Source organism: Pipistrellus kuhlii, unplaced genomic scaffold (genome assembly GCF_014108245.1).
Source record: "Pipistrellus kuhlii isolate mPipKuh1 unplaced genomic scaffold, mPipKuh1.p scaffold_m20_p_95, whole genome shotgun sequence".
NCBI lineage: Eukaryota > Metazoa > Chordata > Mammalia > Chiroptera > Vespertilionidae > Pipistrellus > Pipistrellus kuhlii.
Genome location: NW_023425601.1, coordinates 297,254 through 308,360, shown reverse-complemented (window position 1 = coordinate 308,360; position 11,107 = coordinate 297,254). Strand labels below are relative to the sequence as shown.

The window sequence follows — 11,107 nt, the reverse complement described above, 5'->3', positions numbered from 1 at the left end:
TGACCACATGAAGCAGAATTTGCCTCAGCAGGCTCTAGTACCTGCCCAGATCCCCCTTTGGGTATGCTTCTTGTGAATGTAATTGGATCCTGTCCTGATGTTGTCTGAAGCCTGCCACTAGTTGTGTTGCTTCTGGGGCCTCTTGGGAGGGACTCCAGTGCAAGTCTATGTCAGATGCTACCTGTGAGTTGCCCTGGTCAGCCTGTTTGAAGCTCTAAAATAGTCCATAGTTTGTGGCTCCCTCTACTGGGATTGGGTGTGTGGGGGCAGGCAATTGTAATTGGGTAGGACAAGGACATGATTGCCACAACATAAAAAGGGGGTGCCCATGACTCTTTTGGCTATATGGACCTAGAGAGCAAAAGGGAAGTTCAAACTAGAAATAAAAATTATGTGCCAGCTGCCAGTGAAAAAGATGGTGGCATAAAGTCAAATCACAGAAGTTCTCTCCCCCAATGACAGCTAAAATTAACTCAAAAGAAAAATAGCAAAATCCAGCACAAAGCACACCAAGCCTCAATAAAACAAGGAAGGAACCTCGTGAATTAATGTGGAGAGTGGTAGAGCCCAGGACCTTCCAGCAACCACTTAGCATCATCTTGTGATCCCTAAGGTACAGCAATATGGACAACTAGACACAATGCTTACAGTGTAGTCGTGAGAATGGGGCAAAAAAATGTTCAGGTGATAAGTATGAGGGTGGGAGAACTCACCCACTCCATGTCAGAGAAAAGAGCAGAGTGAACACAGCTTTCCATTTAACTATGAGCAAGATGAATAAAAGTGGGCTATTATGCAAACGTAGTAAAGCATAAAAGTAAACAGGAACATCATATGCAAAGACAGGTTTACAACGTAATTTGAAGGAAATCATAACCCAAGGAACAGAAGAAAATTGCTCACCAGTTCATCTTCTTACAGAATGACTTAATAACAACGTTTTCTCATGCATTGGGAGATGTCTGAAATTATGTTCACCTAATGTTAATGACAGCTGTTTGGGAGTGTAAAGTGATTTTTTTCTACTTCTTGGTACTTTTTTGTATTGCTTGAATTTCGTATAATTAGCATTTTAAAAAATCATCACTCAGGTGATACTAAGATGCATAAGTGTGTGAGAGATGTCTTAGGAGGAAAGCATGGGAAAAAAAGAAAGAAGAGCATTAGGGGCATATTTCAAGAATTCTCATAGTTAATATTTGCACATATTCAAGTTTCTAGCAAAATGGTAGGAATGTTTTTTTTTTTATTTATTTATTTATTTATTTATTTATTTATTTTTAAATAAATTTTTATTGTTCATATTATTACAAATGTTCCTTTCCCCCCCTTCTCACCCCACCCTCTGCCCTTTCCCCACCCCCCATTGTCCTCATCCATAGGTGCACAGTTTATGTTCAGTCTCTTCCCACATCCCCCTCTCCCCTTTCCCCCAAGAATAAACAGTTCACTCCCCTTCCATACCTCTGATTCTATTATATTCAACAGTTAATATTGTTCCTCAGATTTTTTTGTTTTAGTTTCCTTGGTTTTTAGATTCACTTGTTGATAGTTACGTATTTGTTGTTCATAATTTTTATCTTTATTTACTTTCTCTTCTGAAAGAACCCCCTTCAGCAATTCATATAATTCTGGTTTGGTGGTGATGAACTCCTTTAGCTTTTTTTTTATTAGTGAAGCTCTTTATCTGACCTTCGAATCTGAGTGATAGCTTTGCTGGATAGATTATCTTTGGCTGTAGGTTCTTGCTATTCATCACCTTGAATATTTCTTGCCATTCCCATCTGGCCTGCATGGTTTCTGTTGAGAAATCAGTTGACAATCGTATAGGTGCTCCTTTATAGGTAACTACCTTCTTTGCTCTTGCTTCTTTTAATATTCTCTCTTTGTCTTTTGCTCTTGGAATCTTAATTATGATTTGTCTTGGTGTGGTCCTCTTTGGATTCCTTTTGTTTGGAGTTCTGTGCGCTTCCTGGACTTGTAAGTCTAATTCTTTCACCAGGTGGGGAAAGTTTTCTGTCACTATTTCTTTCAGTATGTTTTCAATATCTTGCTCTCTCTCATCTTCTGGGACCCCCATAATTCTGATGTTGGTTCGCTTGAAGTTGTCCCAGAGGTTTCTTACATTATCTTCGACTTTCTGGATTCTCTGGCCTTCTTGCGTCTGCGGAGGAGTGTCTTCTGGCTCTTTATGTTCCAAATCTTTGACTTGATTCTTGCGATCTTCCATTCTGTTTTTAGGACTCCATAAAATATTTTTTATTTCAGACAATGTATTCTTTATTTCTTGTTGATCCCTTATTATTTCTAGTTGATCCCTTTTCATATCCTCATAGGTCTTGTTTATTTTATCGGCCTTTTCTAGGAGATTCTTGAACAACCTTATAAGTGTGGTTTTGAACTCTATATCCAGTCGCTTTTTGTCCTCCATTTCTTTCGTTTGTGATCTATTTGGTTTAGGCATTTTCGCAGGCAGCTTTCCTGATGGGGCGGGGTTTCAGGGTGGAGCCTACAGCCTTGGTTTCCGTCAGCCCCACCCTATGCGACTCCTGAGACTCAGGGTCCTTCAGTACTTGTTGCGAGCGCCTCTGAGAGAAAGGTGCCCTCGATTTTCGCCTGCTACCAAACTGTCTATGCTCTCCCCCAATGAGTCCGGTATTGGGGTTCAGTTCAGTTGGTAGTGGGAATGGAGGTGGCGTTCAGAGCAGTCTGGAGCCCCTGTCTCCTTCCCGTCAGGGCAATCCCGCGGCACAGCCGGCCGGCCCTTCTCTGTGCGCAGTGTGCGCGCCTCCGGGACCTCCTTTCGCCGCTTCCCCGGAGTCTCGCCTTACAGCCCGGCTCCCTATGGATGAGCCTGGGTCCCCAGGGTCTGGCCTAGAATTGGAGTTCAGAGCAGTTGGAGCTGGGCCCAGCACAGTCGGAGCTTTTCTCTCCTTCCCGCTTGGGACCGCCAGCCAGGCACTCGGCCTCCCTCCTCTCCGGCTCTGTCTTCACCGCGCGCGCCGCGTGTCTCCGTACCTTGGGCTTTTACAGCTCCTCCGCGCTTCCTTCTGGTTTTCTCCTTGCTTTTTGTTGTAGAATTTCCAGTCAGTCAACTTTCCTGTAGTTCTGGGTAATGTCCATTTTATATTTTAGTTGTATTTTGTTGAAATTGTTGTGTGCGGCTGCGGCTAGTTGCCTACCCGAGCAGCCATCTTGGATTCTCCTCGGTAGGAATGTTTTATGAGAAATTTAATACTGTGTGTTCAAAATGGGAGAGAATAATTAATTCTGTGATAAATGCTAGTGACATGTCAACGATATGAGGACTCAGAAGTGGCCACTGAGTTTAGTAACTTTTTTTTTTTTTTTTTTTTTTTTGCATTGATGATCTGAGCAAGAGCACGTTTAGGAGTGGTTGAGGTTCAAACCAGAATAAAGGAGGTTGAGAAGTGCATGTATGAGAACAATGTCATATAGCCTATTCTTTCAATACATTTAAGTTGAAAATACAGCAGCCCAAAGGGATAATTAATACTTCAAGATACTGAGAATGCCGGAAGAAGAAAGACATTACAGGTGGTGATTGAGGTTTACATAAGAGGATGGGAGGAGGTAGATTTGGTGCAAATAGATACAGTCTTATACATTTAGTGGGGGAAATGTAAAGTTGTTATTAGTTGAGAGCTTCTACTTTCTCTCTGAAGGAGAAGACAATATCATTTGCTGAGTGTGAGGTGATAGGCAATAGAAATGAGAGTTTATGGAGAAGTAAATTCACAAGAGAAGTATGTTAGGATTCTTGGGCAGTTTAAAGGGTTCATTTGTCACCATTTACCTAGAGTGGTAGTGATGTGCCACATGGTATGACTTTCTGTAGCTATGCTTCACAGCTGTGTGCAAGAAGTGAGGAGACAATCATCCATGGTTGGGATTTGTCTAATGGTTGCAAAGAAATGTCAATGGGGAATGGCATTGGGGGTGTTTGTAAGACAGTCATTGAAAACATGAACCATGGAAAAAACGACACAGAAGTGAGGGAAAAGAAAGAAAGGGAGAAAGTATATGGCTCAGTACTCTAAATCACGATGAAGTCTAAAAGGTGGAGTGAAAGCAAGGGAGTATCAAAGTCTAAGAAGAGAAGGTTTTGAAAGGAGAAGGATGTTTAAATAGAAATTTCTGAAGTGGAGAAATTTTACTTTATGATAAAATTTAGAATATTATGGAAGTATAAACAACTGAGATGAGTGGAGGAAATGGACATTAGAGATGAGATCATGGAAAGAGGACCAGGCTGATAGGTTGAATATTGAATTTATCCATGATGATGGCAGGAGTTGAGATGAAGAGGACTGTGAGCTAAGTGCCAAAGTTATAAATGTATGAAGGGGGTATGTCTTATAGGTTTGTAGGTGACAGTGATGAAGAATGGTAGAGCCAAATGGCAGAGGCCTCAAAGGACCATGGCCTTTTTATGATAGAGGTGGGGTTGTTGGTTGGCAGTAGTAGTGTGGAGTCATAATGATACCATCTTTATGTCTCCATTCTGCTATACATGGGGAGTATAAGAATGAGCATCCTCGCTACAGGGGGCAGATACAGAAGTAGGGTGAATGGGTGCAGCTGGGGTTCAGTTAAGGCAGGAAGAGAAAAGCATGTTGAGAAATGTTGAGAATGTAAGGGAGTCGGTGCATCACAGAGCAGAAGTCCCAGGGAGCATGTTTTAAGATTTGAGAGAGCAAGAAGAAGGGGTACATAAAGCAGTACATGAAGGGAGAGGCATCTAGAGCGTTAGAGAGGAAACATGAGAAAATATATTGATCTGAGCAGTGGAGAGGAAAACAGGGATTGGAGGCAGGTCAGTAAATTGTGAAGATAGTAAATCCTGACAATAGGTTAATGGACACTAATACTCAATTCTGTTGCCAACAGGTGGAAAAACTCTAAAACTAGCAAAATGGACCATGTGTTTCTGGCTCTAGAAACTTCAAGGACCCTCATGTTGTAGGGGTAGATGCAATGGTATTGCCTACTGCACTGGGTCTGGGGTAGTGGAGAGGATGCTGTATGATCAGGTATTGTTTCTGATAGATACTTCTGTGGGTGGGAATCAGTGTTGGCAAGTGCATGATCCTGGGAGTTTGGTTTATTTTGGTATAATTTTTATGGTGTTATGATGATGATTGTCAGAAGACCTAGGAATAATGGAATCTTTCCCCAGACCACTGTTAACATTTCCTATGAACTTCTAAATGGAGCAAAATATACAGGAAAAAATAACAGATGAAAAAAAAATGATGCAACTACAAATGTCTGCTAGCTTGATAGCACCTACTCCTGTAATGGTAGGGCCCCAGTTCTACCTCAAAGTATTACCCAGTTATTTCTCTTTCTAAGGCTCCCTCCCTATCATGCTCCATCCTGGTCACTAAGTCTCTCTAAATATTATCCAATATCCTAACTTTTAGATGAGTTTTGCCTGTTTTGAACTTTATATACTATATAATGATAGAGTGTTTTGTCTGTCTTCTTTTGATAAACATTATTTGTGAGATTCAACCTTGTTGTGTCTAGCTAGTTCATTTATTATCACCCTTACTGAGTTTTACATATTGTAATACATTATTTGGTTAAAATAAGAAACATTTCGAAGGGGACTTAAAAAAAAAATCACTGGTATGTGAGGGGAAGAAAATGCCAATGACCAAGTTCTGACTTCATAGAGCAAACTTACAAGTAATTATTTAAAGCTTTTAGTAACACAGAGATGTCAATTGCAACATTATTACAAGGGCAAAAAATTTATCAAATAAGACATCCAATCAGAATTACAGGTTTATTTTAGAGCCTATTTTCACAGGCCATGGCAACAATTTCTCAAGTTTTGGAATTTTACAAGATAATGGTTGTACACGTGATATTTTCAAGGCTAGATTTATATGAGAGAAAATGTAATAATTTCTAACAATAATGTCATTCATAGAAGTCTATTTTGCACAGAGAAACAGAATTTATATTCTTGTGAATGTTTTCAACCTAACAATTTTTCAAATTAGTTTCTTTTCAATAGTTTGGGCTGAAGTATGGTAAAATCTGTAGCTACAGAGGGAAGGGGACAACTTCTACATTTCTGAGATTCTCTTTTTAAAAAATAATATTTTTATTGTGAAATAAAATATAGGTAACGAAAATCACATGGATCAAATGTGTGGCTTAATAAATAAGGTGAAAACCATACAAGTATGAACTAGAACTTTGCCCGTCATCCCAGAAGCCCCTTCCCTGTGACACACTCCATTCACAGACCCTCCTGGCCCCAATAAGAAACCGTTATCCTGAACCCCCTGGCAATGGGCAAAGAGACACCTGATTGGTGGTGTTGCTCTTATATCAATCAGGGGCAAAGCAGTCCTCAGTTCATCCTAGCTTGATGCCTGTATCGGTGGCTAGAGCTATTTCATGCCTGAGGCACATAAAAAAAGCCATTATCCTGAATTATATAATAATTACTTCCAAGCAATTTTAAAAAAAAATTCATCACACAAATGTGAGTTCTGAGACACTATGGTTGCATATTGCCTACAAATCTATAGCTTTTTCTCCTTTGTCTTTTTCACTTTCTTATCATTTATGTTTAAACTAATAATACTACCATTGTCATTGCTGGATATACTATATTAAAGCATTTTTGGCACATTTTCTCCACATTTTCCTCTAACACCAATTTTTAAAAATAGAGCATGTTGCCTACATAATACTCTCTCCCACTCAACCCATGCTGATTTTTAGTTCTACAGTAGTTATATATTTAATGCTCACAATCAGTCCTTTTATCTGGTTATAAATGTATATCTAGAGTTGATTCTCTGGTAGCTTCTTCTTAAAAAACAGCTCATGGGAATGATATTTTCTGAATCATGCATATCAATAACAGTTTCTCCATGTTATTAATACTTGAAAGTCAATTTTACCGGATATTAAATCCTTAGTTCATACTTTATTTCTTTAATACATTAAATGTAACTCCATTTTCCTTTGGAATGAAATGTTTGTGTTGAAAAAAATCTGATGATAATTTAAATTTCTTTTTTCTTAGGCTTGGAGCCTTGCCATGGTGGCACATGGAAGTATTCTGGTGCCCCAAGGTGGAAGCTGTCCAAAAAGATCTACATTTCTTAACTTTGTAAGTCACAAATGATTTTTATTCATAAATGCACAAAATATTTTTCTTTGAAGAAAGGTCCAGTAATTTTGCTAGAGCATCTTAATATTGGCTTCTCTGGGTCAACATTCTCTAGTATAGTGGTCGGCAAACCGTGGCTCGCTGGCCACATGCGGCTCTTTGGCCCTTTGAGTGTGGCTCTTCCACAAAATACCCCATGTGGGTGCGCACGTACAGTGTGATTGAAACTTTGTGGCCCATGCGCAGAAGTGGACCAGCTGTGACTAGAGTGGGAGAGCTGCTGTGCAGGAGACACCCTATGGAGCAGGACTTGCTTCAGTGTGGCTTTGGTGCTCACTGAGTCTGCCCTTTGAGTGTGTCACTTAGGGATGTGAGGAGTTGTAATCTGGTGTGGTCTCACAATGACCACTGAGTACACTGGCTCTTGGGTCTCCAGGGAGGTGCAAAGTCAGCCACTGCCTGGGGCTGCCCAGCAGGAGCTACAGAGAGATCTGCAGATTCTTCCTCTTTCTATTGCGTTTGGAGGTGCCCAGATGAGGACCATCTCTGAAGAAAGGCAGGCTGGTGCTGGTGCCAGATGTTGGGCCTTTTATTGATAGGTTTAGGGCTCCCTGACCCAGCTGCAGCTTGAAAGATTTTAGCTTGAGCAAGGTCAGGTATTCATATGCAAAAGCTGCTGCCCACAGCTTGGGTAGGGCTGCAAGATGGGTGAGGCAGGGTCTTAGGGAATCACCAGGGTGGAGCAAACAGAAATGGCTGCTGGTCAACCCTGCAACCGGGGAGGTCCCAGCATAGGAACAATGATCCCTGAAAGCACCTTTGTCTGGGAGAAAGTTGCCCTGAGTTCCTGCCCTGATGCCAGACAATTCAGTTCTTCCTCATATGTATCTGTGACCTCAGAGCCTCACCCAGCACTGGAGCTCAGAGGAAGTGGGAGCTTGTAAGTTCAGTTCGTGGTGCTGGCCTTTTAAGAGGAACAGCTGGGTCTCCAGTAGCCTTTGGGTCACTGTGCCCCAATCTGCACTAGCTTTTACAGCCTGTAATTCTTACTGCCCCTAGCAATTTATTTCCCCAGCTCTGGAACCTTGGCTAGGCTTCTGATGTGGGCCTGGGACCCCTTGCTCCTCATGGGTGGCCTCTGCAGAGATTAAAAATGTGACACATGTGGGTGTCAGACCAGTCTGTTCTGCGCTTCTGCGCCTCCTACCAGTCTCAGTGTGTTTTCTTCTTTACTTCTCTAGTTGTAGGGCTTTCATTTAGCCAGCTTTCTGGTGGTTCTGGATGATGGTTGTACTGTATTTTAATTGTAATTTTGATGTGGTTGTGGGAGGCAACAAATGCGGATGTTTACCTATGCTGCCATCTCTTCCTTTCTCTCAAGATCTTGGTTGATTTTTATAACTGCCCATTTGGGCTATGTTTTTATACTCTTCCTATGCTTACATTGCAGCTCTAAGTTTACCAACAAAGAATGTGTCCATGAAACCCTAGGCCCTCACCCTCATCTCAACCCCAATAAAAGCAGGACCTTACCCCAGGCCTGTGTTCTCTCTCTCTCTCTCTCTCTCTCTCTCTCTCTCTCTCTCTCTCTCTCTCCCTGTGTTCTCTCTCTCTCTCTCTCTCTCTCTCTCTCTCTCTCTCTCTCTCTCTCCCTGTGTTCTCTCTCTCTCTCTCTCTCTCTCTCTCTCTCTCTCTCTCTCTCTCCCCACTCCCTATCCCATGAACTTGCTTTGTGACCTTAGGTATGCTATGTAATTTCCAGGACTTCTAAATAATAAGCCTTTACCTTGTCAAAGTTTCGTGATGGTTATTGCTGAAAGGTGTCTTGCAATCATAATATGAACCACAATTGCTGGTCCTATTAGGTACTGATAGGCTGAAACCAGCCCAAACTAGTCTAACACCATTAAGTATGATGCTATCTGTAGGTTCTTTTTCTTTAAAAGATGCGCTTTTTCATGTTGAGGAAGTTACTCTCTATTCCTTGTGTAGTGAGAGTTTTTTCTTCTTGTGATCATGAATGGATGTTGACATTTGTTGAATATTTTTTTCTGTGTAAATTGATGTGTTAATTCCACATATCAAAAAGATAAAAAAGAAATATTATATGATGATAAATATTATTATTTTCTTTATCCTGTTAATATGCTGGGTTGCATCGACTGATTTAAAAATATTGAACCAGACTTGCATACTTGTAGTAAATCCTACTTGATTGTGGCATATTATCCTTTTTATTCATGATTGAATTTCATTTGTCAAAGTTTGTGGGGGTTATTCTTGAACCTATATACAGGAAGGATATTGGTTTGTAGTTTTTTGTTTTTTAAAAATATATTTTATTGATTTTTTACAGAGAGGAAGGGAGAGAGAGAGAGAGAGAGAGCTAGAAACGTCGATGAGAGAGAAACATCGACCAGCTACCTCTTGCACACCCCCTACTGGGGATGTGCCCGCAACTCGGGTACATGCCCTTGACCAGAATCAAACCTGGGACCTTTCAGTCCGTAGACCAATGCTCTACCACTGAGCCAAACCCGTTTCGGCGGTTTGTAGTTTTTTAAATGCAGTCTTTGTATTGTTTGGTGTCAGGAAAATTCTGCCTTCATTAAATGAATTGGGAAGTGTTCCCACTCCTTCCATGTTATTTTCTTTGAATGTTTGGTAAAAGTACCCAGCGAAACAATCTGGTACTGGAGTTCTGCTTTTTTTGGCAGGGGTGATTTTAGTAGTACATATTTATTTAATTTAATGATTATATGTGTATTTGTGTGGTCTATATCTTCTTGGCTATGTTTTGGTAGTTTGTGGTTTTTGAGGATTGGTCAATTTCTGCTCAGTTTTCAAATTAAATGAACATGAATTTATTTTTAGTATCTCTTATGTTTTAAATGTTTATAATTGTGGTTAAAATATACATGCCATAAAATTTACTATCTTAACCAATCTTAAGTGTACAGTTAAATGTTAAGTACATTTACAGTGTTGTACAAGCATTCTCAAGAACTTTTTCATTTTGCAAAACTGATTCTCTATACCCATTAAATAACTCCTATGATATGCACTGACCACCATGGGGGTAGACATTTGACCAATAGGTTAGCTTCTGCTGGGGTCCAGAGCCAGGCATGCCCTGGAGCCCTCCAACAATTCCTCCCCGGCTGGCCAACCTCTTGCATCCCTCCCTGGCCCCAATCATACACCAGTGGGGTCCCTCAGCCTGGCCTGTGCCTCTCGCAATCCTGGACCTCTTGGGTAATGTTGGTGGGCCCGATTCCACAGGCCAGGCCGAGAGATCCCACTAGTGGACAAATTCGTGCAGGGGGTCTCTAGTTGAAAATATAACAAGTCAAAATTTAAGGAATATAGTGAGAGCCATGTTAAAAGGGAAAGTTATACCTATAAATGCTTACATTAAAAACAAGAAAGACCTCAGTGTCTTAACTTTGTACTTTAAGGACATAAAAATAGAAGAGCAAACTAAACTAAATAGGAAAAGGAAGGAAATAATGATTAGTGTGGAGATAAGTAAAATAGAGAAGAGAATAATCTTATATTCAATCTTGTGTTTTTGCCATTAACATATCCTCTACGCCAGAAGTCTGCAATCTGCTTTGCACTAGGCAACTTTTTCTTTTTTTCTTTTTTAATATATTTTATTGAGTTTTTACAGAGAGAAAGAGAGAGGGATAGAGAGTTAGAAACATTGATGTGAGAGAAACATCAATCAGCTGCCTCTTACATACCCCCTACTGGGGATGTGCCTGCAACCAAGGTACATGCCCTTGACCGGAATAGAACTCAGGACCTTTCAGTCCGCAGGCTGACACTCTATCCACTGAGCCAAACCGGTTTCGGCTCAGCAGCATTTTAAAAGAATTACACATTATGACAAAGTGAGACTTATTCCTGGAATACAAGGATGATTCAACACACGAAAATCAA

The 11,107-nt window shown here is 40.7% G+C and overlaps 1 non-coding gene across 1 annotated transcript; it reads left to right on the top strand.

Moving 5' to 3' along the window:
• Positions 1–6,318: 6,318 nt before the first annotated feature.
• On the top strand, positions 6,319–6,455 carry LOC118714048. Its single transcript, XR_004986475.1, has one exon. It is a non-coding gene; the product is annotated as a small nucleolar RNA SNORA48 (small nucleolar RNA).
• The last annotated feature ends 4,652 nt before the right edge of the window (positions 6,456–11,107 follow it).